This window comes from Lepidochelys kempii, chromosome 25 (assembly GCF_965140265.1).
Source record: "Lepidochelys kempii isolate rLepKem1 chromosome 25, rLepKem1.hap2, whole genome shotgun sequence".
NCBI lineage: Eukaryota > Metazoa > Chordata > Testudines > Cheloniidae > Lepidochelys > Lepidochelys kempii.
Genome location: NC_133280.1, coordinates 9,504,975 through 9,528,230, shown reverse-complemented (window position 1 = coordinate 9,528,230; position 23,256 = coordinate 9,504,975). Strand labels below are relative to the sequence as shown.

At 49.0% G+C, this 23,256-nt stretch overlaps 1 non-coding gene across 1 annotated transcript; it reads left to right on the top strand.

Annotated features, from left to right (window-relative positions):
• Positions 1-23,094: 23,094 nt before the first annotated feature.
• On the top strand, positions 23,095-23,167 carry TRNAV-CAC (transfer RNA valine (anticodon CAC)). Its single transcript has one exon. It is a non-coding gene; the product is annotated as a tRNA-Val (tRNA).
• Positions 23,168-23,256: the final 89 nt, after the last annotated feature.

The window sequence follows — 23,256 nt, the reverse complement described above, 5'->3', positions numbered from 1 at the left end:
TGCACTCACACGCGCAGAGACCCCTCCTTATTCAGATACATGTGGAGACTTCTCCCAACACCCACACACACTCTCCCTGCACAAGCACATGGGGACCTCTCCCAGCTCATGCAGCGTGGCACTCTCACCCATTCACCTGTCATCCCGAGACTCTCAGCACCAGTGCATCACAAGCCTATCGCACGCCACACTGTGTCAGCAGGCCAACAGGCGCTCAAAGGTAATAATAAAGTTCCTGAAATGGCAAACCCAGCTAGGCTGGTAAACACAAAGCACTGAATCTTTCACAAGATGAGCAGAGATTATTCGGCTACGCTACACAATCCAACAACTCTCTCCTCCCTTCCCTGGCCCCTGACAGAGGCCCCAGAAGGGTTTGTGTGTCTGCAATAGATGTTGTCGCCAATAATTCCCCATGGTTGTTCCCACTGGCTCAGTTCCACCAGTGCTAGCCGTGGGGTAAGCATTAGAAGAGACAGGGATGCAGCTGTTATGGCCATTGTGCCATGAAGCTCTGTACCACTTGTGCTCGCACCATTGCTAGCATGGGGGCGGATGGAAACTGCATGCTGTGGGCCAGATCCTCAGCTGGAGTAAATCAACGTCGCTCAATTGATTTCAACAGAACTACACGGATTTATGCCAGCTGAGGATCTAACACAAACTGTTGTAGGCCGGAAACACACCCAGAACCAGGCGCTGCTCTCTTGCAGCAGTTACCGTGCAGGCTTTCCTGTTATAGCCTGCGATTCCTTCCCTGTCCCGGCAAGGAGGCAGGCGCTCAGCACCTTGCCAGATCAGGCCTTCAAACGGCTTTCAGGGGATCTTCTCTCCATGACCCACAGCCTGGTTTAGAATTGGGTGAATAGGGGCAGCCCCTGTGCACCTGCAAGAATCTAAGAGATGAAGTAACTTCCGCTGGTTTCAATGGAGGCTCATTGTATCCCACAGGTGGGAGGACAGAGCTGGACCCCACGGGTCTGGTTCTCCTGCTGCTTGGACCAGTTTTACACCAGATTAGATCTGTGGATGTCAGTGGAGTTACTTCTGAGTTACACCAGAGGGGAGAATCAGGGCTGAGAGCTCTACATGGTGTAAAGAAACAAACAAATATGAACTGGATCAAGCCTTTCATTTTAAAGGGCTGTGTGTGTCCGTCCGCGTGAAGGGAGGGGCACACCTAAGGCACCTCAGACTGGGCACCCTAAAAACCCAGGCACCCAAAATCTCTAATTGCTTTTGAAAGTTTGACTGCCAATGTGTGTAATGTTTCCTGGACAAACACCAAAAGTTTCCTGCCCCAAGGAGCTTACAGCCTAGATGTTATTGTATGCATACCAGTGCAGGGGTATGTGTGTGTGAGAGAGAAGTGCAGTTTTGGGGAGGGATGTGCAAAAGGCAAGCAGCAGGGTGTGTGTCTGTACCCTGGGCAGCACATGAGGCAGGCTATTTCTGTACAGCTTTGTCTCAGTACTGTATTCAACTCTGTGTGGATGTGTTTGAACTTGTGACATTAAGAGCATGAGAAAGACAAGGACTAGGAAGCAGTCATTCAGCCAAGCACGCCTGTCCTTGGTTAAACTTGTGTTTACCTCTCCAGGGCCAGACTCTCACGGTTGCTGAGACACTTAAAGAAAGTTAAATAAACAAGATTGGCAAATTAGAACAGTGGGGACAACACTTTCAAAAGCATCTAAGTGATTTAGGAGTCCTGTCCATTTTTATAAGTGACTTAGGAGCCAAAACCCCACTGACTTTCAGTGTGACATAGACTCTTAAAGCATGGAGAATATTTTGGAGATTTTCCCCTAAATTATGCGGTAGGATTTTCATCCGAGGCTAACTCCTTGAGCTTCTTTTTGAACATCCCAGCATCAGGAACGCTCATTTACACTGGTGTAAATCAGGATTAACTCAATAGGACCCAGTTGTGTAAAATGTGTGTAATCAGTGAGAGGTGAATCAAGCCCCACACAGTTAACTTAGGCTTTGCCTACACTGGGTTTGCTCCCATTAAACCCAGCTGTTCATAGGTTCCAGCACAAAGCCCTACTGTAGACAGGCAAAGCTGGTTTGAATCAGTGATAAGCTGCACCAATGCAACCTGTCTACACTAGGGACAGGATTCTTCAGAAGCGCTCAGCCTTGCCCTCTCTCTTCTCCCATTGAATCAATGGCAGGTCAGCAAGTGTCTGTTGAATAACTGGTGTGTGTGGGGGGGGGCACAAAGGTCTCTGAGACCACATCCCAGCTGCCACCATGCTAGCAACAATCCCTAGCCTCCTCTGCAGTGAGGGCTGGGCTAAGAGTTGTTGCTGGCTTGGCTGGAGCTGTGATTTGGAGGCAGCCTGTGGCGTACGTGTGTATGGAGATGAGTATGTCTGCGGTGCAGAACTGTCTCCAGGCCTGACGCAGCCATGACTGCTCCTCCAGCGTTTTACTTAGCACGGACAGGGTATCGGCTTTGCTGCAGAAAAGGCTAAATTCATTCCCACACAGTCCTGGGAGCAAACGCAGAAAACTTTCTGTCACAGGGTTTCGAAGAGATTTTTCTGACGGGGCTGCTCTCTGAGTCCTCTTCGCCAGCTGAAAAGCAAACTGTACAGAGAAAGGGGCCAGGGGGTCCCAGCACCGCTGGGGTCAGTGTGGAGACACTCCTGGTTTTCGTTGGGACAACTGAACGCAGAAACTGGCCGACTGTGAACGAATCTGCTACAAGCAGAGAAATTGATGGTGATGAGGGCCACTGTCTGGTAGACGAGGCCGGGTTTAAACCACAGCTTGGATCATCTGTTATTAGCCATTAGGGCTAGACAAATAATAATTGCTATTGATATGACAATATTACCTAGAGGGCCAGTGTTCCCTCTAATTCTTCCCACCCATGTGAGGAATGAATTTTGTTATGTGCACCAATATGGAGGTGAGGTGTGTGACACATGACCTGCATATGGGTGCACATAACAAAATTCATGTGGCGGGGGTGGGGCCGAGGGGTTCGGAGGGTGGGAGGGGGCTCAGGGCTGGGGCCGAGGGTTAGGGTGTGTGTGTATGGGGGTGAGGGCTCAAGCTGGGGCTGCAGGCTCTGGGGTGGGGCCGGAGATGAGGGGATTGGGCTGCGGGAGGGGGCTCAGGGCTGGGGCAGAGGGTTGGGGGGTGAGGGCTCCGGCTGGGGGTGCAGGCTCTGGGGTGTGGCTGGGGATGTGGGATTTGGGGTGCAGGCTGCCCCAGGGCTACTGTGGGGAGAGAGGACTTCCTCCCAGCTCTCTCTCCCCACAGCAGCACCTGGGTTGGGGGAGAGGAGAGCCTCTCCCCACTCCTGGCTCCAGGGCCGCGGGATAGGCGCCTCTCCCGCGGCCAGGACAGGTCCCTGGCTGGGCTGGGTTGGGGCCGGGGGAGGGGGAGGGGTGCGTCTCGTGGCTGGGCTGGGTTGGGGCTGGGGCCGGGGGAGAGGCATCTCTTCCCACCACAGCCCTGTGCACCTGCGTGGCTCTTAATAGGCTGCTGCATGGCCATGCACCTTAGAGGGACCTTAGGGCCCCAGCCAAGAACAGTGACCCGTTGTGCTAGGTATTGTATGTACATAGTAAAAGACAGTCCCAGCCCCTAAGAGATCACAATCTAAATAGGCAAAGAATCAGTTACAGGCCCTATTTTCACATGGGGAACCAAGGCGCAGAGAGATCCCGGGGCCAAGAGGACAAGGTCAGACAAAGCGTCTGAGGGAAAAGCAGGAACTGAAAATAGATCCTACGCCAGTGCTGTAACCACAAGACAAACCTTCAGCCCCAAATACAGCAGCCAGGTGTCCATCAAGATGTATTTGGAGTTTCTAACACCATTTGCTTTGGCCATGTTTGTGCTTCTTTGGCCTTCGCTTCCCCTGAGCATTCAAGTCACTGAGTTGAGCTGGGACAAATGGTCCCGGAACTCAGGCAGGCCTCACTGCAGAATGGACGCATCTGAGGAAACCGCAACCTGATGGCAGACATTTCATGAACAGCCGAAGGGGCTAAATTCATCAGCTAGATGATCTGTTGCAAATTATTCCCTTGGCTCTATGAGGGATAAATTATGATCGGTTTGCTTGGGGGATTAGTGACCTTTGTGAGGTGTGCTCATTGGATCTGGGTGTAACAGAGGGGATTAGCGGACAAGCTACATGCCTGGTTAAAATCTGGAAGGTAGAGCAGACACACACGTGCACAGGCTCGATAAAAGCTGGTGCAAACACATACGTGCCCCTGCATACCTGACTCTTTCCGTATCATGCAAGAGACAGGTGGAGTCATGATAAGGCCAGATGCTGACCTCAGTTACGCTGGCGTAAATCCAGAGAAACTCCATTATAGTCAGTGGAATTACCCCAGACTGATACCCCTATAGCTGCCATCAGGGCCTGGCCCGCTGTTGCTGATTCCTGTGCAACGTTGCTGTGGACACGTGTGATCCACTGTGCGATGCCGCGGTGTGTGCACATGTGCGTGATCCACTGTGCAATGTTGTGGCGTGTGTGTATGTTGTATGTGTGTGTGGAAAACCCACAAGAATCAGCTTCTGGTGATCAGAATGGCCCAGGGCATGGCCTAGAGCCTCCTTATTTAACTCTGGTTCTTTCTTCACTCCTCTTTCTTCCTAGTTCTCATTCCCTCCCTTTTTTTCATACTCTCTTTCTCCCTCCACCTCTCCCTTTGCTCCACTCACATTCATATACCAAAGCCTTTTTTGGGGGGAATAATTATGAAAAATAAAGCCCTTCTTCTGAGCTGCAGCGTGTCTGCTGCCAGACAGGGGTCTTATTCATTAAGGTAATGGTCTCATATGCATTTGGGTCTGTTATCAGCAACACTCTGAAGGGAAACAGGCTACTTAAACCTATTATATCACTTCTTTATTCACCCTATGCTGCCATTTACTCCTACATGACACTGGGCTCTAATAGCCCCAGTTCTGAGAAACCCTTTGCATTAGCCACAAGCAGCTCAGTAATTCACTGTTTTTATTCTTGGGAACATAGACGCCGACTGCACAAAAGCTCAGACACCGAGCGCTCGGCCGAAAAAGAAACGCTTTCCTGTGCCAGCATCCCTGGTGCAACCCTCTCCCGTCCCCATGCCCTGCACCCCGCTCCGCACACGACACCCTCTGCTGGAGGGCGCTGAGACAGAATGAAAGGCATTTGGGGCGAGTTAGAAGAGCAAGAGGGAGACAGACGGACACACTGCCAATTACTGAGATTCTGGTCATGCTTAGGACCCAGGGCCATGGCCCAGGGCCCCCACAGTGCTAGGCCCTGTACAAACACAGAACAAATAGAAGGCACATTTCCTGGCTCACTGGAAGCAGCTAGGGCAGATGTATTGGAGACCTGGGGGTTAGAATAGGTCCCATCAAAAGAGGAACAAACCTATCCTGGCCATGCTAAGGCCCCGCCATGGGGAAGATCAGGTGGATGGATTCCCTGTTGGTACTGGCAGAGCACTACTAAGGAGAGGTTTACAAGTTCAATGGGTGGAGAGCAGTGTGTTGCCAGGGTTTCCCTGAGAAATTCTACTGGAGCTGCACTTTGAAGGAAGAGAGGAGCCCAGGCCATCTGCAGTCTGCCGGGGTGGCAGCTCCTGAGAAGGGGGGTATGTTGCTTGGCACAAAAGTTGCCAGCCCCCTGAGTGTGTGTGTGTGTCCCCCAGAAGCTTCAGGCCTTGCTCTCCCCCAGTCTGAGAAAGGTCACATACCTCACACCCTTGAGGTTGCTGCTTTTCTGCTTCCCAAGCCAGAGAGGAGACCCTGCTGGTTGCAAAGACAGTCCTCCTAAGTCCTGCTCTGCTCTGGGCTTCACAGTTGTAAACCAGGAGCCAATCGGCCAGATCATCAGCTGGTATAAATCAACCTAGCTCGACTCTGAGTCAATGGACCTATGTGGATTTACACCTGCTGAGGATCTGGCCTGGTAGAGTGACTCCAGTGAAACCTAGATTAGGCACTGGCCATGGCTGTTTGATGCAAGCCCTTGGCTGGCCACACTTTAATCCCAAGGCACAAATTGTCCCAGGTGGAGCCCTCCCCTCCCCCTTCCTCCCTTATGCTCCTACTCTGGGGGTTGCAAGCACTTGATCAGGCAGAGAATTGAATGTTTAGATGATGGCAGAATTAATTCCAGGCAGGTACAATGAGACCTTCCTTGAGAGCCCTTGAAGGAAATGAAAGGCCCCTCATCCCAGCACCGAGCGGCAAATCCGTACACGCTGCCACTTCTTTTCAAACACACGCATCTGCTTCATGAAAGACAAGGACTCCGCTGAGAGCCCTGCCTCCCTCGTCTGTCATTCTCCTGCCTGGGCCGTGCCAAGTCGGCACGATGCTGCCATTCTCCTGGCTCTTTGGTCTCTGTGTCCCCAGCCTGCCTCCCCGGCTCAGGGAGGTGGCAGGCTCTGATGAGCGGTGTGTGTGCCGGCTGTGGTCTGTGCTGATATTTCCAATTCCAGCAAACGAGGCTTTCTGGTCACCCTAGGGGGCTGGGCTCCTGCGAGGAAACCCGCCTGAATTCTGCTGCTTGCCTGCAGCAAATAGCCTTCCTGGAAAAGAACAGGAGGAACGTTATGCCCATCTCCTCCAAAAAGGCACCAGCTCGAGATGAGCAGCAGCATGGTCTAGCAAGGGAGGGCACTAGCCTGGCCATTAGGAGAGCTGAGGGCTAGTCTTGACTCTGCCACTGATGTGCTGTATGGCCTTGAGCCTGTCACTTACCCTCTTGCCCTTTGCCCTTATCTGTTTGGATTAGGAGCTGTTTCAGACAATGATGCCTCTGACCATGCCTCTGTGCAGTGCCTAGTACAATGGAGCTTGGTTAGGACCTCTAGTTACTACTGTAATGCATGTGATAATAAGGAGATGTGGCTAAGCCAGGACCCCAGATCTGGTCCTCCTCAAACTTTGGGATGGTTCCTCTCCAGATCTGTATACTGGGTTAATGGCTCCCACGTCTCAAGGCTCAGAGACATGCAGCAAAGCTGGGCCTGACCTCCATGATGTCACCGATCCTCTTCTACAATATCAAATGCTGTCGTGGAATCCCCCATCCCTAAAGAGCAGCCAGGTTTCAGGACAACCTAGGGGGATCATATTTCCCAAAGGGGAAAGGGGACATCACGTGGGGCCAGCCCAAGCCCCCTGCCTGCCTCCTGCGTGGGGCTGGCCCGAGCCACTCACCGCTCACCCTGCCTGCCCCACGTGCAAGGCTGGGGTCACCGCTTGCCCTGCCTGCCCCCCGCACGAGGTGTTGCTGCTCGCTCGAGCCCTGCCTCCCCCCTGCATGGGGCTGGCATCACAGCTCGGCCCCCCTGCACTTCCCTCCGCACCACTCCCCACTTTTTTGACAAAAGCGGGCACGGGTCCCATTTGCTCTTGCCCACTGATTGTCAGCATGCCCACTTTTGCTAAAAAAGTCAGGACAGGGCTTAAACAAAAGGCCAAAACAGGACGGGGGGGGGGTCCCCCTAGGCTCTACATACTGCAGTTGCGGCGAACCCCTTCCACTCAATGCACTTTACTCACGTTCGTTCATTAGGCGCCACACGACCATTGGGCTGCAGGTCAATATCACGATCCCTTCTTCGGGAGACATGGAGAGGGCAAAGGGACCGGACTGTGGTCCCACAGCAGGCCGGCTGCAGAACGCGGGAGTCATTGTAACACTCAGCAACCCTGCCTCTGGGGCCTTTGTGCTAACCGCTAATACTCCCTCTGCTAGCCCTGCCACTGAGCATTATCACCAGCATCTAAACTCCAGCTGTCTTTTCCCCTTCCTGTCCTCTTAATGGACAGCTGTGTAGCGATAACAACCCGCTGCAGGTGTTTGCCGGGGGGCCTGGAGTGTTTTGTTACCACCTGTGCCTATCTCCCAGCCAAGGCAATCCCCTTCCCTGCTGGAAAGGAGGGCAGAGGCGCTGATAGACAGGAGGGGAAGCTGGGTCCAGGATCCTTCCAGGATTAACCCCAAGAGACTTCCATTTCTGTCTCTGTGAGCAAATTCTCCCTCCCCTTTCCACCAGGCTCCTGGCTGGTGCATCTGGCTAGCAAGCAAATACACCATCAAATACCTGCCTGCCAGATGTGCACAGCTGTACGCGTGCCACGAGCGAGCCATCTGTGGCCTATCCAGCGGTGCGAGCCGGTTGCGTTATCTGGGGTGGCATAAAGAGAACGTCTACGCGTGTGTTAAAGGAGGGAAGCGGGGCTCAGGAGACATGCAACCGAATTCTCTGCAGCAGGGTTAGAGCTTGATGCAAAGAGGATGAGGTGATGGGAGGCCACAGAGGTGCCTTAGTCAGACGGACCCGTTTATCTCCGAGCGGGAAATTGCATCTCTGCTTTTAAAAGAAAAGATGCAACGGGGTAAAAAAAAAAAAAATCCACGCTGATGAGGTTAAAAGCTCTGGAGAGCAGAGCCGGGCAGACGTACAGCACAAGCTGCCCAGGGAGACCAGGGCTGATAAAGAACCTGCTGCGGACAGGAAATGCGATTACTGGCCTGATCCTGCTTCCAGCCTGTTCTTTTGTGTCTAAACAAAGCAGGTCATGGCGGGTGCACGGCCGAAGGCTTGGATTTAACTCCAACCGCGGGTACGTTCTCACCTGGGACCTGCAGCCAGCTCCTTTGCCAGCGTGACGCCAATGACATCAACAGATTATTACTATCGGAGGGAATTTGGCCCTTGCTGTTTCACCCCGGCGCACTGTCATGTTCTCGCTCTGGAACACATCATGCAGTGTGTGTGTGGGAGCGACATAAAGGTTTCGATCAGCGCTCCCCTGGGACAGGCTGTAGGATTCCCTCGTGGCTGTGTCCACTTCAAGCCTTGAGGCCAGTCAAGCCATCCTGCCCCGTCCCAGAATCTTGTGTTTTCTTCCCCCTCATGCGAGCTCAAGCTTACCCAGAGACCTGTATGGAAGGCAGTGGTGTCAGGGATGCCCCCCAGAGCGTCTACTTTCACTGCCCCACCTGAGGCTTGTTTTCTCTCTCGATGCCTCTAATGAAGCTAAGTGGCTGCCACTTGAAAGTTTCCGCTTCCTGCCTCAGGGCTGATTACTGCTGAACTGGTAACGACAGCATCCCAAGGCCTAGCCTCAGCGGATGGCAACCCCCAGGGAAGGGGAAAAGGTAGTGATCCGTGCCCTCTGCTTACCGAGGGCCATTAGAGCACTGCCTGCCTGACCTAGGGGCCTAGGAGAAAGGGGGCTCGGAGGCCCGGCGTCTGGGACCAGGGCATATAGGAAACATGCACTAATGCACGAATGCATGATCTCCTTTGACACCCTGCACGGCTCATCTGCTGCGCGTTGATGTTACAGGCTGGGACAAAGAATAAGCAGGGCGGCTTTACTGGCCGAGGAACAGCAGCAATTCTCCACCGGCGCTTGGCAGAGGGGAGACTGGTTTCTCTGCTGTTTGTGTGTACGTGTAGCTCAGCGGAGAGACGCTGGATGTGGTTCTCTGTTTATCCAGTGAACTGGTGCAGAAGAGGCAGCTGCAGGGTAAGAGCTCCCCACTTCCCTCCACACACACGCCACCCACCCGCCCTGCTAACATGCAACTTGGCCTGGAAGGACCCACTGCTAAGGGTAAGAGAAGAGTGAATGCAGTGAGAAGGGAAAGAGCAACCTGATGCCAGGAATATAATACATTCAACTAGTCGTAACACCTAGACCATCGTGGGGGCGCTTTTCAAACAGCCCCTTCCCGAGGTAGGTCACTGTCAGTGCAATCAGCAAGTGACAGAGCCAGGAGAGGAACCCAGGAGTCCTGGCTCTGAGTGCCCGGCTGTCACCATAAGACAGCCCTGCCTCTCGATTCTCTTTAGACCCAACTCGACTCTCCTTAAGCTGGCGAGGTTGAGGGGGGGATGCACTGGAGCTCTCTGCTTAATTAGTAGCAATAGCTGAAGCACTTGAGAGACAAAGGCTCATCTCTGTCTGCCCCACTTTCACCAGCACTTGGGAGCCAGGGGTAGGGAGCAAGCCACTTGGAAGCCAGAAAGCGCCCTGGATTCTGTCACCATGGCTGCACAAACACAGCTTCCGTTATCTACAGAGAGGAACAAAACCCTCCTCCCGCCCCCTTCCTGTCTCAGCTGCAGCTGATAAAAGAAGGAAAAATAAACTAAAACATCAGGAAACAAACAGGCAGGGAATAAATCAGCCTCCTTCAACACATGAAGGGGCCTTGGAACCGCTGGGCTTGCTTGATGCAGGGACTTATATTTCAATCCAGCCTTGCCAGCCACTGGAGTTTCAACAGTTTGCAGCCAGGCCCCCCAAAATCATGAGGGTTTTAAAAAAAATAATACATATACGGGATCCCTTTTATTTGACTTCTGGTTTTGGAACCATTAGGGTTTGCATTTGTCTCCACAACCCCAAGGAACAGAAATGAGATTTTGGTGTATTCACATGACACCAGGGCTTTAAGAAAAGCGTCAAATATTGCACGGCTTGTGATAAACCCCTGAAAACTGGCAACACTGTGATCGCCACAGGTTCATAGAATTGAGGCCAGAAAGGACCATTAGGATAATCTAATCACACAAGCCAGAAAGTTGCATCCAGTGACTCATGCATCAAGTTTAACTTCTGGTTGAACTCCAGCATGGCTTTTAGAAAGTCGCCCAGTCTCAGGTTAAAGGATTCAAGTGACGCAGGAGCCACCAAATCCCAACGTAAATTGTTCCAATGGCTAATTGGAAGAATTAAGTAGGGGAAGCAAAAGTGGATGGGAACCTGGGAGGCAGTGACCATGAGATGGTCGAGTTCAGGATCCTGACACAAGGAAGAAAGGAAAGCAGCAGAATACGGACCCTGGACTTCAGAAAAGCAGACTTTGACTCCCTCAGGGAACTGATGGAATCCTTATTGAGGTTACAGGGACAAACCATCCCGATGTGTAGAAAGAATAGTAAATATGGCAGGCGACCAGCTTGGCTTCACAGTGAAATCCTTGCTGATCTTAAATACAAAAAAGAAGCTTACAAGAAGTGGAAGATTGGACAAATGACCAGGGATGAGTATAAAAATATTGCTCGGGCATGCAGGAGTGAAATCAGGAAGGCCAAATCACACCTGGAGTTGCAGCTAGCAAGAGATGTTAAGAGTAACAAGAAGGGTTTCTTCAGGTATGTTAGCAACAAGAAGAAAGTCAAGGAAAGTGTGGGCCCCTTACTGAATGAGGGAGGCAACCTAGTGACAGAGGATTTGGAAAAAGCTAATGTACTCAATGCTTTTTTTGCCTCTGTCTTCACGAACAAGGTCAGCTCCCAGACTACTGCACTGGGCAGCATAGCATGGGGAGGAGATGGCCAGCCCTCTGTGGAGAAAGAAGTGGTTCAGGACTATTTAGAAAAGCTGGACGTGCACAAGTCCATGGGGCCGGATGCATTGCATCCGAGAGTGCTAAAGGAGTTGGCGGATGTGATTGCAGAGCCATTGGCCATTGTCTTTGAAAACTCCTGGCGATCGGGGGAAGTCCCGGACGACTGGAAAAAGGCTAATGTAGTGCCCATCTTTAAAAAAGGGAAGAAGGAGGATCCTGGGAACTACAGGCCGGTCAGCCTCACCTCAGTCCCTGGAAAAATCATGGAGCAGGTCCTCAAGGAATCAATTCTAAAGCACTTACATGAGAGGAAAGTGATCAGGAACAGTCAGCATGGATTCACCAAGGGCAAGTCATGCCTGACTAATCTAATTGCCTTCTATGACAAGATAACTGGTTCTGTGGATGAAGGGAAAGCAGTGGACGTGTTGTTCCTTGACTTTAGCAAAGCCTTTGACACTGTCTCCCACAGTATTCTTGCCAGAAAGTTAAAGAAGTATGGGCTGGATGAATGGACTATAAGGAGGATAGAAAGCTGGCTAGATTGTTGGGCTCAACGGGTAGTGATCAATGGCTCCATGTCTAGTTGGCAACCGGTATCAAGTGGAGTGCCCCAAGGGTCAGTCCTGGGGCCGGTTTTGTTCAATATCTTCATCAATGATCTGGAGGATGGTGTGGATTGACCCTCAGCAAGTTTGCAGATGACACTAAACTGGGAGGAGAGGTAGATACGCTGGAGGGTAGGGATAGGATACAGAGGGACCTAGACAAATTGGAGGATTGGGCCAAAAGAAATCTGATGAGGTTCAACAAGGACAAGTGCAGAGTCCTGCACTTAGGACGGAAGAATCCCATGCACCGCTACAGACGAGGGACCGAATGGCTCGGCAGCAGTTCTGCAGAAAAGGACCTAGGGGTTACAGTGGACGAGAAGCTGGATATGAGTCAAGTGTGTGCCCTTGTAGCCAAGAAGGCCAATGGCATTTTGGGCTGTATAAGTAGGGGCATTGCCAGCAGATCGAAGGACGTGATCGTTCCCCTCTATTCGACACTGGTGAGGCCTCATCTGGAGTACTGTGTCCAGTTTTGGGCCCCACACTACAAGAAGGATGTGGAAAAATTGGAAAGAGCCCAGCAGAGGGCAACAAAAATGATTAGGAGACTGGAACACATGAGTTATGAGGAGAGGCTGAGGGAACTGGGGATGTTTAGTCTACGGAAGAGAAGAATGAGGGGGGATTTGACAGCTGCTTTCAACTACCTGAAAGGGAGTTCCAAAGGGGATGGATCTAGACTGTTCTCAGTGGTAGCAGATGACAGAGCAAGGAGTAATGGTCTCAAGTTGCAGTGGGGGAGGTTTAGGTTGGATATGAGGAAAAACCTTTTCACTAGGCGGGTGGTGAAACACTGGAATGTGTTGCCTAGGGAGGAGGTGGAATCTCCTTCCTTAGATGTTTTTAAGGTCAGGCTTGACAAAGTCCTGGCTGGGATGATTTAGTTGGGGATCGGTCCTGCTTTGAGCAGGGGGTTGGACTAGATGACCTCCTGAGGTCCCTTCCAACCCTGATATTCTATGATTCTATGATTCTAATTATCCTTGTATGGCCTGGCTCCACAAAGGTATTTAGACTCCTAACTTCCATTGCCTGGCTTCAGCTTCTAACCATGGGAACGTTGCGTGTACGTGAAAGGCTTTGTCTGTGTTAAATGTCTGGATCTGTTTTTTCTTTGGTGGGAAGTGCCCTGCCTCTGCACACACATTTCCGCTAGTTAATGTTTCTTTGGTCCTCTAGCAATGCAACTTCGCCTCCGTTGTTCTAATCTGGGGCAGGAGAGACGTCACTGGGAGATTTATTAAGAGAGGCCTCACAGGAGTGAGCCCTTGCTCTTAAAACTCCCCGCGAGTAGCAGACTCACCTACATGAACTTGTTTAGTTTGCAGATTTCAGATCGTAACAACAACTCACCAGGCCAGGCAGCCTTCAAAGATCAGGTTCTTGTAAATATCTCTGGCTGCCCTGATCATCGCCACAGGAACGGCCCTGTTCTCTGCTGCCAGATAAACAGTCACAAATGTAAATAACCCCTGTTGTAATAATACTAATTATTTGATAGCCTGGTCCGGGGCTGGAACCAAATTTCCAAGGCCCAAGAGCTGGACCCATGAGGCTATTTTCACTAGGTCTCTGACTCTCTCCAAGGTCCATCCATCAGCCCAGAGCTAAGAACAAGACTTCATAGAACCTCAAACATACGACACGGGAATAGATTTATTAGGTCACCCTAAATGGAAAGGAGTGATATCCAAGGGGTTAATTCTGGGGACTGTAAACCAAGCTGGGTTCTAAACCCAGCTTTGCCACTGACTTGCTGTGCGATCTTGTGCAGTGTCTCAGTACTTCCATCGCCTCTGCGGTACAATGGGGATAACAGGCCGGTGCTTCACAGCGGGGTTGTGAGGTGCAAGGAACGAAAGAAAGCTGGCTGGACAATTGGAGATCTTCAGATGGGGTGGAATCCATCCCCATGCAGAGGGACCAGAACAAGATCCATGCACCCGTAAACTCTGTGGCCCAGATTCTCAAAGGTGTTTAGGAGCCTAACTCCCACTGATTTCCTAACTGCTTCTGAGGATCAGCCTACTTGATGCACGGGAGAATTTGTTCTGCAAAGGAGTGAATTTCTCCCCGCTCTCCCCATCACCTACCGGTCAAGGCTGCAGAGTGTGTTGCCATCTCTATTGATTCAGTAGTCCCTGGCTAAGCCTGGGAAGCAGTGGGGTTGGCTTATCTAGGAGCAGGGTGTATTTTTGACCAGCCTGTTTTGTGCAGTCCATTCAGCCCCTTTTCTTCTTGTTAGAATAATTTTTATTGCAATATGTCCCCCTCTGCACCCGCCCCCTGTGCCACTTGCCTGGTCGGTCTTCTTTCCTTTGTCTGCCCCCTCCCTGGTCGTGTGACTGCTATGGTACAACCCCTGCAACTCAAAAGCCAGCCTGACCTAATTTGAATCAGTGCTATTGAATCCTTTCTTGTTTTATCTCCCGGCACAAGGGATGTGCTCCCAGTTCTATGGGTGGCCCAAATGAATGGCTAATTGGAGGTATTGTGAAGGCAGCTTTGTCTTTCAGCCCTGGTTGTCAACTTCCCTGCTTGATGGGGCTCTGAGCTCCCCTGAATGTCTCTCCATTCTTATGTAACAAATCATGCCAACTGTTGGGGCGGGGGGGGAGGGTTGGGCAGACGACTTTGGAGTCTATATGGTTTGTCACCTAAACAAAGCAGAGCATGACACCACTCATTACACCAGTGAAAAAGCCAGTTTAGAAGGGGGTAATTCAGCCAGTGCAGTGACTGGAGCAATACACAGGGTCATTTACCCCTCACATCTAAGTTAGCCCCTGCATGCTCTTTTACTGTTGTTTATACAACATTGAGAGGCTTGCAATTTAAACAGACAAAAGGCAGGAGGGGATACCACCTGCCCTTGGTCTCACAGCAGAATGGGAATAGATTCTAGGTGTCCTGATTGCGAGGCCAATGGCCTACCCACTGGGCAGCACCACCCCTCTCTGTTTTACTCTTTCTCATTGGGCCCATCTAGATTATGAAATTGATCAGATTTAAGCCTGTTTATTGAATGTGGCTAGAGTGACTGCAATGGGGTGTTGGTCCTTGTGGTCCCTTCGTGCCTCTCTGGGATTTTTTTGGGGCCTGCTTCTGCTCCTACGACTGCTGCAGGGATTGGATCCACTTGTGCCCTGCCGTCGCCTGGGCTGTGCTGTCTGTGTGAGGCGCAGCACAGACTCTGCCCTGTCCTGTCTCCAAAGAGTTCACTTATTCTTGGAGTTAAATAGGTCTTCGCGGTGTGGTTTGAAACCATCTGGTCTTGTCCAGACTGATATTCTCCCACCAGCTCTGCTGGTGCATGCAAAGGTGGGAACACTCCTCTGGCCTCTGTTTCTTTCACCATCGGGTCAGCTAGATGGGCTACACTGTTGCTTTCACGGCTGTTAGCCCCACAGGGGCTATGCTGGCAGTGGTGGAATGCTGGGAGACATTAACAAAAATGTGAATGCAGACACGGTCCCACAGCTTCAGTGTGGCTACGGAACATAATTTAAGATCCAGACCCTACCACAATCTGAAAGCATGTTTACAATATTGCCAACCCCCAGACTCATGAGCCAGGTCCTCAAAACATCACGAGATTGGCTTAAAAATCACGAGATTTTAAAATAAATAAATAAATGGGGTTCTTTTGATTTGCCTTCTGGAATCTGAGCCTTTGGGATGCATTTGCATCACATTTGCAAGCTTTTCTCTGCAGCCACCAGGGCGAGAAGCTTACTTTGTTTAAAACATGGAAGCCAAGATCCTTATGTAACCTCATGACTGCAAGAGCTGGGGCTTTCAGAAAAACTCCAAATATTGTGAGACTCACCATGAAATCATGAGATGATTTGCAGATGATACAAAACTACTCAAGACAGTTAAGTCCAAAGCAGACTGCGAAGAGCTACAAAGGGATCTCACACAACTGGGTGACTGGGCAACAAAATGGCAGATGAAATTCAGTGTTGATAAATGCAACGTAATGCGCATTGGAAAACATCATCCCAGCTGTACATATAAAATGATGGGGTCTAAATTAACTGTTACTACTCAAGAGAGAGATCTTGGAGTCATTGTGGGTAGTTCTCTGAAAACATCCACTCAATGTGCAGCGGCAGTCAAAAAAGCAAACCGAACATTGGGAATCATTAAGAAAGGGAGAGATAATAAGACAGAAAATATCATATTGCCTCTATATAAATCCATAGTATGCCCACATCTTCAATATTGCGTGCAGCTGTGGTCGCCCCATCTTAAAAAAGGTATATTGGAATTGGAAAAGGTTCAGAAAAGGGCAACAAAAATGATTAGGGGTATGGAACGGTTTCTGTATGAGGAGAGATTAATAAGACTGGGACTTTTCAGCTTGGAAAAGAGATGACTAAGGAGGGACATGATGGAGGTCTATAAAATCATGACTGGTGTGGAGAAAGTAAATAAGGAAGTGTTATTTCCTGCTTCTCATAACACAAGAACTAGGGGTCACCAAATGAAATTAATAGGCAGCAGGTTTAAAACAAACAAAAGGAAGTATTTCTTCACACAACGCAGTCAACCTGTGGAACTCCTTGCCAGAGGATGTTGTGAAGGCCAAGACTGTAACAGGGTTCAAAAAAGAACCAGATAAATTCATGGAGGATAGGTCCATCATTGGCTATTAGTCAGGGTGGGCAGGGATGGTGTCCCTCGCCTCTGTTTGCCAGAAGCTGGGAATGGGCGAGAGGGGATGGATTGCTTGATGATTCCCTGTTCTGTTCATTCCCTCTGGGGCATCTGGCATTGTCTGCTGTCGGAAGACAGGATACTGGGCTAGATGGACCTTTGGTTTGACCCAGTATGGCCATTCTTATGTTCATATGAGAGTTGGTAATACTGTGTTTGTCACTGGCTCAGGGATCAAACTAGGTGATTGAACTCCCAGACAAGGTCATATTTATTGATAGGTCCTTAGTGAATGGAGCCTTCTTCAGAAAAAGATATTCAGGACAATGTTCGGGAAGGCAGCCCTAATGGTGGCAAAAGGCTTTGGTTTATTCTGTCCCTTCATTGGCAGACCTAGTTATTCGGCCTCAGATCCAGCCAGGAGCATAAGTAAGTTTAAACCCATGATTTAGCCCCACTGAAGCCTACAGTAAAGTCAAAGGGACTGCTCATGCGTTTAGAGTCACTTGTGTTCAAGTGCTTTCCTGGATCAGGGCCAAGGACTGATGTAACTGTGTATGGAACCCAGATACCATGGTGCCAGGTGAGGCAGAAAAGCCTAGATCGAGAGAGAGATTCATTCAGTTCACATGTGAGTCTCTCTGATGAGTCACTCTCCAGCATACGGTTTTCTTTTCTAAAATTGCACTGGCAGTGAATTTCTACAGGCATTGAAACATGTCCTTGAGGAGCATAAAGCCATAGACACGGCCTCAGCTCCAATCTCACCAAGACCTATCCAAATAGATGTCCCTGGAGCCGGGTTCGCGTTGACATACACTGGCAGGTGTTCAAACAGCCTCCTTCATCTCGTGGCTGTTCCCCAGCAAGAGCTGCACTCACTTACAGAGACACAGGCACAAACATTCCAATCTTACAGGAAGAGCTGGCTTCCTCCTCTTGCCTACCGGAACAGTGTCCACATATGGACTTTGTGTGTATGTCCCGATTGGAGAAGAGGTGGTTAGAGGAGATCAGTGCTGGGGTATGTTGCATGCACAATATTGTGCAAGCTCTGATTTCCAACAGGAGGGATTTTTCTTGTGATGAATGGCAGTTTCTTTTTGCTCTTCATCAGGACTTATAGCCCAGTAGGGATCAAAGTGGTGCAAGGAAGCACAGCTCTTACTGACATTGATGGGGTTGCATCTACTTATACCCAGCACTGAGCCTGGTCCTTAGAGCTATCCGTACCTTTTGGTGCAGAGGACAGATTGGGCTGGCTTACAGCAGTTCAATGAGCGACTACTTTTCCTGGGATGGGGCTTCCACTTGTGCTCCAGAATCCAAGCTTCAATTTATTAAAATAATAATAATAATCATCATGATGATAATTAACTCGTCAACCCTTATGGTAGCAAAGAAAAACTTCAAACTGTAAACTGATGCAGTGACATCTGCCTGAGTCTGTCAGCTGCCTGAAACAAGATCTCTGAAACAGGTGCGAACTATCCCTACTGTTTGCAATGAGGTATTAACACTGAAGTCTAATGTCAGCATTAACTAGTTCACTGCTGACCAAAGCATGTAAGAAAGGTGAGGGATGACCGTGTTATGGAGAGCTGAATGGCCTCAAGTTGAGTGGGCAGAGTTGGGCTATGGGTGGGGCGTGGTCTGTGGGCGGGTCGTGGGCTGTGGGCGGAGCTTGGGAGAACATCTCCACTCATGTTCGTTCCACTCTCAGTATTGCCAAGCCCTTTCAACATTGGTCCATGGTTAAAAATCCTGAGTCAGCCCCTCCCCCCCAAAAGCACGAGATTGGCTTGAGAATAAATCATGAGGTTAAAAAACTAAAAGAGCATAAAAGTTTGGGGTCTTTTAATTTCTCTTCAGATTTCTGAGCCTTTAGTTTAGACAAGGGTCGTGTTTTCATGGTTAAGTGGCTCGCACACTGGACTGGGATGCAGGAAATGTGGGTGCTTTTCTTGGCTCTACCACTGGCCTATGGGGTGACCTTGGACAATTCACTTCCCCTCTCTGCCTCAGTTTCCCCATCTCTAAAATGTGGATAATGATGCTGACGTCCTTTGTACAACGCTTTGAGCTCTGCTGATGAAAGTCGCTATAGAAGGGCAATCTGGTGTTATTATTATTCATGCTTCTCTTTGCAGCCATGAGGGCTAGGAACATAATTTTGTTTAAAAAAATATATGGAAGCTGAGTGTCTCATATAGTTGTATGATTCCAGCAACTGGGGCTTTAATAGAAACACCAATTATCATGAAACCCGGTAGAGCTGGCAACATTGCATGGTGAGCCCTGGTTGTGGAAATAACCTGTTGGGTGACCTTGGGCACCTCTCTGAGTCTCAGTTTTCCCATCTGTAAAATGGGGTTAGTGGCGCTGACCTCCTAAATAAAGGATCCTTTGAGATCGATTGAAAAAGAGTTAGGGGTTATTATTATATTGTGCCCAGTCCTGCTCAGGGTTACCCTGGTAGTGCTGCGTGGTGGTCACGGAGAGCAATATTTGGCCCACGGTGTACTGGAGCAGCTCTGCTTGCAGGCAGGGCTTCTGCCCAAGAGTGTGGAGCAGGCAAGGGAGTTGGCCCAGGCCGGAGTGGGCTGCTCGAGCCCTCTGAATCTCAGTCAGGGCTCTGGCGCCTCCCTGCTGGCTGGCTCCATGCCTCTGACATCACCCCGCAGAGCTGTTGCCCAACAGCGCTCCCTCAGGACACCAGCAGAACTGCACCCAGCTTTGATGCGGCTGCAACGGAGGCTGATTTACTCCCCACACGGAGTTCCCTTCTCTTCCCCCTTCTCCAGCAGCAGGTCCCTCACTCCTTCAACCCACCCCCAGAACTCCTCCAAGCTCCCTCCACATCTGTAGGATCTCGCATTACTGCCTTCCCTACAGGCCCCTCCCAGAGTCTTGCTCAGAAGGCCAAGGACAGACCTCTTGTTGCTACTGTCAGTTGCTCGGAACTCTCTTTCCTGAGCTGTGGGATCCCTGCTCTGCAAGGAGGGGAAGGAAGGCCTGTCCTGTATTCCTACTGTTCTGCCGACACCTGGTGGCAGCTGCATCCACACTAGCAGCAGCTTGGAGGCGGGTGGGTTGCTCAGGGATAGCACACATGAGCCATACAGAATGCAAATCAATCCAAGGAAAATGCAAAGCTGAGACTCCCTGCCAGGCTGTCAGACAAATGAATCAAGCTGCTGGAATAACATGAGGTTGTGAATGTACCAGCTCGGGCTAGTCACTTCTTCCGTGGATGCCCTCTACTCTGCGTGGGTTGGAATGGCTCAGGGGGCTGCTTACAGGCCTGAAGGCGAGGGACTGGGGCTGGTAGTGGAATGGAGGATATGAATGGAAGATGCCTACTCTGGCCCAATTTACGAAGTGGCCCCTTATCCTAACTTTTAGAGGAGTCCAGCAAGATGCAGCGCCCAGTTGCTTCCTTGTGGGTTCTCAGCAGTTGTGAAAATCGGGGGTCTCAGGCCGGACACCACAAATATGGAAGCACACAAAATTGTTGGCCTCTGTCATTCTGAGCTGGGCTTGTCACAAAGGGCCATGAAGGAGATACGCGGCCCTTGGTCTGTGCATGGATCTGCAGATTACACGCATTTTAACCCTCTGCAATTGAGGGGTACTGGGTGTTGAAACCCCCTGTGTAGATATACGATATGCCAATACCACGGGATGGATCCCGCAAGACAGCAAACACCCTCATTTCCCATTGATGTCAACAGGAGCAGAGTCAACTCTTCACAGGATCACGCACATATTGCTCTTTGTAGTTATTACTAACAATATATTATACTACTCATTAATTACAATGGCCCATATTCAGCCAAAGACTTGACCATGTGCTTAACTTTAAGCACGTGATGTGTTGCCAACCATCATGATTTCATAGTATTTGGTGGTGCTTATTTTTAAACCCTCAGCTCCTGAAATCAACATGAGGCTCTCAGTTTTCATTTAAAAAATGTAAGTTTCTAGCTCTTCTGGTTGCAAAGAAAACCTGGAAATGTGAAGCAAGTGCACCCATAATGTTCTGAAATCAGAAGACAAATAAAAAAACCCAAAATTTCTATTTTTTTTAATCTCATGATTTTGGGGGCCTACCTCATAATTTTTTAGTGCTTGGGGTTGGCAAACAAGTGACAGATGTCAGTCACGTGGGTTAATGCATGACTGGAAGGCCGCCTTGGGCCCAGATCCTCAAAGGCTCATAACTGCCATTGAACACGATAAAAGCACCCGTGGAATAGAACAGTATAAACAAGAACCCATGCTTCAATTCATCTCTAGGCCCTGATTCTGCAAAACAATTATGTCTGGCCATAGCTTGATTGATTGATTTAGGTTATTCACACTCCTGAAGTTAAAACACAAACATTAGTGTTTGCTCCAATATGCGTTATGCACACGCTTAAGTACTTTGCAACATTGGTTCCAATAATACTTAGCATTTAGACTGCACTTTATAATATGTTCAAAGTGCTTTACCTACGCTGACTTACAACCAACTAATAGTGTCGCTTAGTTGTTATTAATAATCAACATTTATTTTAATAATCAGTAATGAATTAATAGTACTTAACTTTTAGGATCCCTGCGAGTTCATTGCAGGGCTGAGGTGTTGTATTGCTGTTTGTATCTCCAAAGTGATTTATGAATTTTTGCTTACTCTATTCACAGATTCGCAGTATTTATAATTTATATTATTAATAATCCAAATATTTTAGAATCAGTCACAAATCTATTATTTTTAGCGTTGATATCACACCCTAGTTTTTCAGCTTGTTTTGTGAACGTTAACTACATTATTATTATGTGTTGTTAATTAATAATAAAACCACCCCGTAATTAATAAATTAAGAATAATTAGGGCTTACATTGCACTTTATATTGCTAAATTACAGGTTTCAGAGTAGCAGCCCTGTTAGTCTGTATCTGCAAAAAGAACAGGAGGACTTGTGGCACCTTAGAGACTAACAAATTTATTAGAGCATGAGCTTTCGTGGGCTACAGCCCACATTATCGGATGCATAGAATGGAATATATAGTAAGAAGAAATGTATATACATATAGAGAACATGAAAAAGTGGAGTGAGAGGCTAATTAATTAAGATGAGCTATACTCTGTCCACATATATATTCAAGTGACACCATCATAGGACCTAATCACATTAGCCACGCCATCAGGGGCTCGTTCACCTGTACTTCTACCAATGTGATATCTGCCATCCTGTGCCAGCAATGCCCCTCTGCCATGTACATTGGCCAAACCGGACAGTCTCTACCCAAAAGAATAAAGGGACACAAATCCGACATCAGGAATCATAACATTCAAAAACCGGTAGGAGAGCACTTCAACCTCTCTGGCCACTCGGTAACAGACTTAAAGGTGGCAATTTTGCAACAGAAAAGCTTCAAAAACAGACTCCAGCGAGAAACTGCTGAGCTTGAGTTCATATGCAAACTAGACACCATTAAACTGGGTTTGACTAGAGGCTGGGAGTGGCTGGGTCATGCCACATATTGACTGTATTTCCCCATGTTAAGGAGCCTCACACCTTCTTGTCAAGTGTCTAAATGGGCCATCTTGATGATCACTACAGAGGTTTTTCTCTCCTGCTGATAATAGCTCATCTTAACTAATTAACTTCTTACTCCACTTTGTCATGTGCTCTATATGTATATGTATATGTATATGTATGTCTTCTTACTGTTTGTGCCATTCTATGCATCCAACCAAGTGGGCTGTGGCCCAGGAAAGCTGATGCGCTAATAAATGTGTTAGTCTCTAAAGGTGCAGCAAGTCCTCCTGCTCTTTTCACATTGCTAAAGTGCTCCTTGCCTTCTTCTTCTGTGTTTGCCCTGAGTGTGACTGCAAAGTAAAGATCAAATAACCTCTGGCGTCTAACATTAATTAAAAAAAAAAAAAAGGAGGACTTGTGGCACCTTAGAGACTAACCAATTTATTAGAGCATAAGCTTTCGTGAGCTACAGCTCACTTCTTCAGATGCATATCGTGGAAACTGCAGCAGGCTTTATATATACACAGAGACCATGAACCAATACCTCCTCCCACCCCACTGTCCTGCTGGTAATAGCTTATCTAAAGTGATTGTGCTGGAAATCACTTTAGATAAGCTATTACCAGCAGGACAGTGGGGTGGGAGGAGGTATTGTTTCATATTCTCTGTGTATATATAAAGCCTGCTGCAGTTTCCACGATATGCATCTGAAGAAGTGAGCTGTAGCTCACGAAAGCTTATGCTCTAATAAATTGGTTAGTCTCTAAGGTGCCACAAGTCCTCCTGTTCTTTTTGCAGATACAGACTAACAGGGCTGCTACTCTGAAACCTAACATTAATTAATTACTCAGTCTTTTCAGCAGCAGCCCAGAACACACAGATTGTTAAGAGATATCAGGACTTATGACAGAGCTTTTCTCCGCCGGTTTCCGTAGTGTAGCGGTTATCACGTTCGCCTCACACGCGAAAGGTCCCCGGTTCGATCCCGGGCGGGAACATAGTATACACTTTTTAAATCTATTTCCTCAGTTTCATGCTCATTGAACATCAAGGTTTATGAACCAAGAAAAAATATTAGACTAAAGGT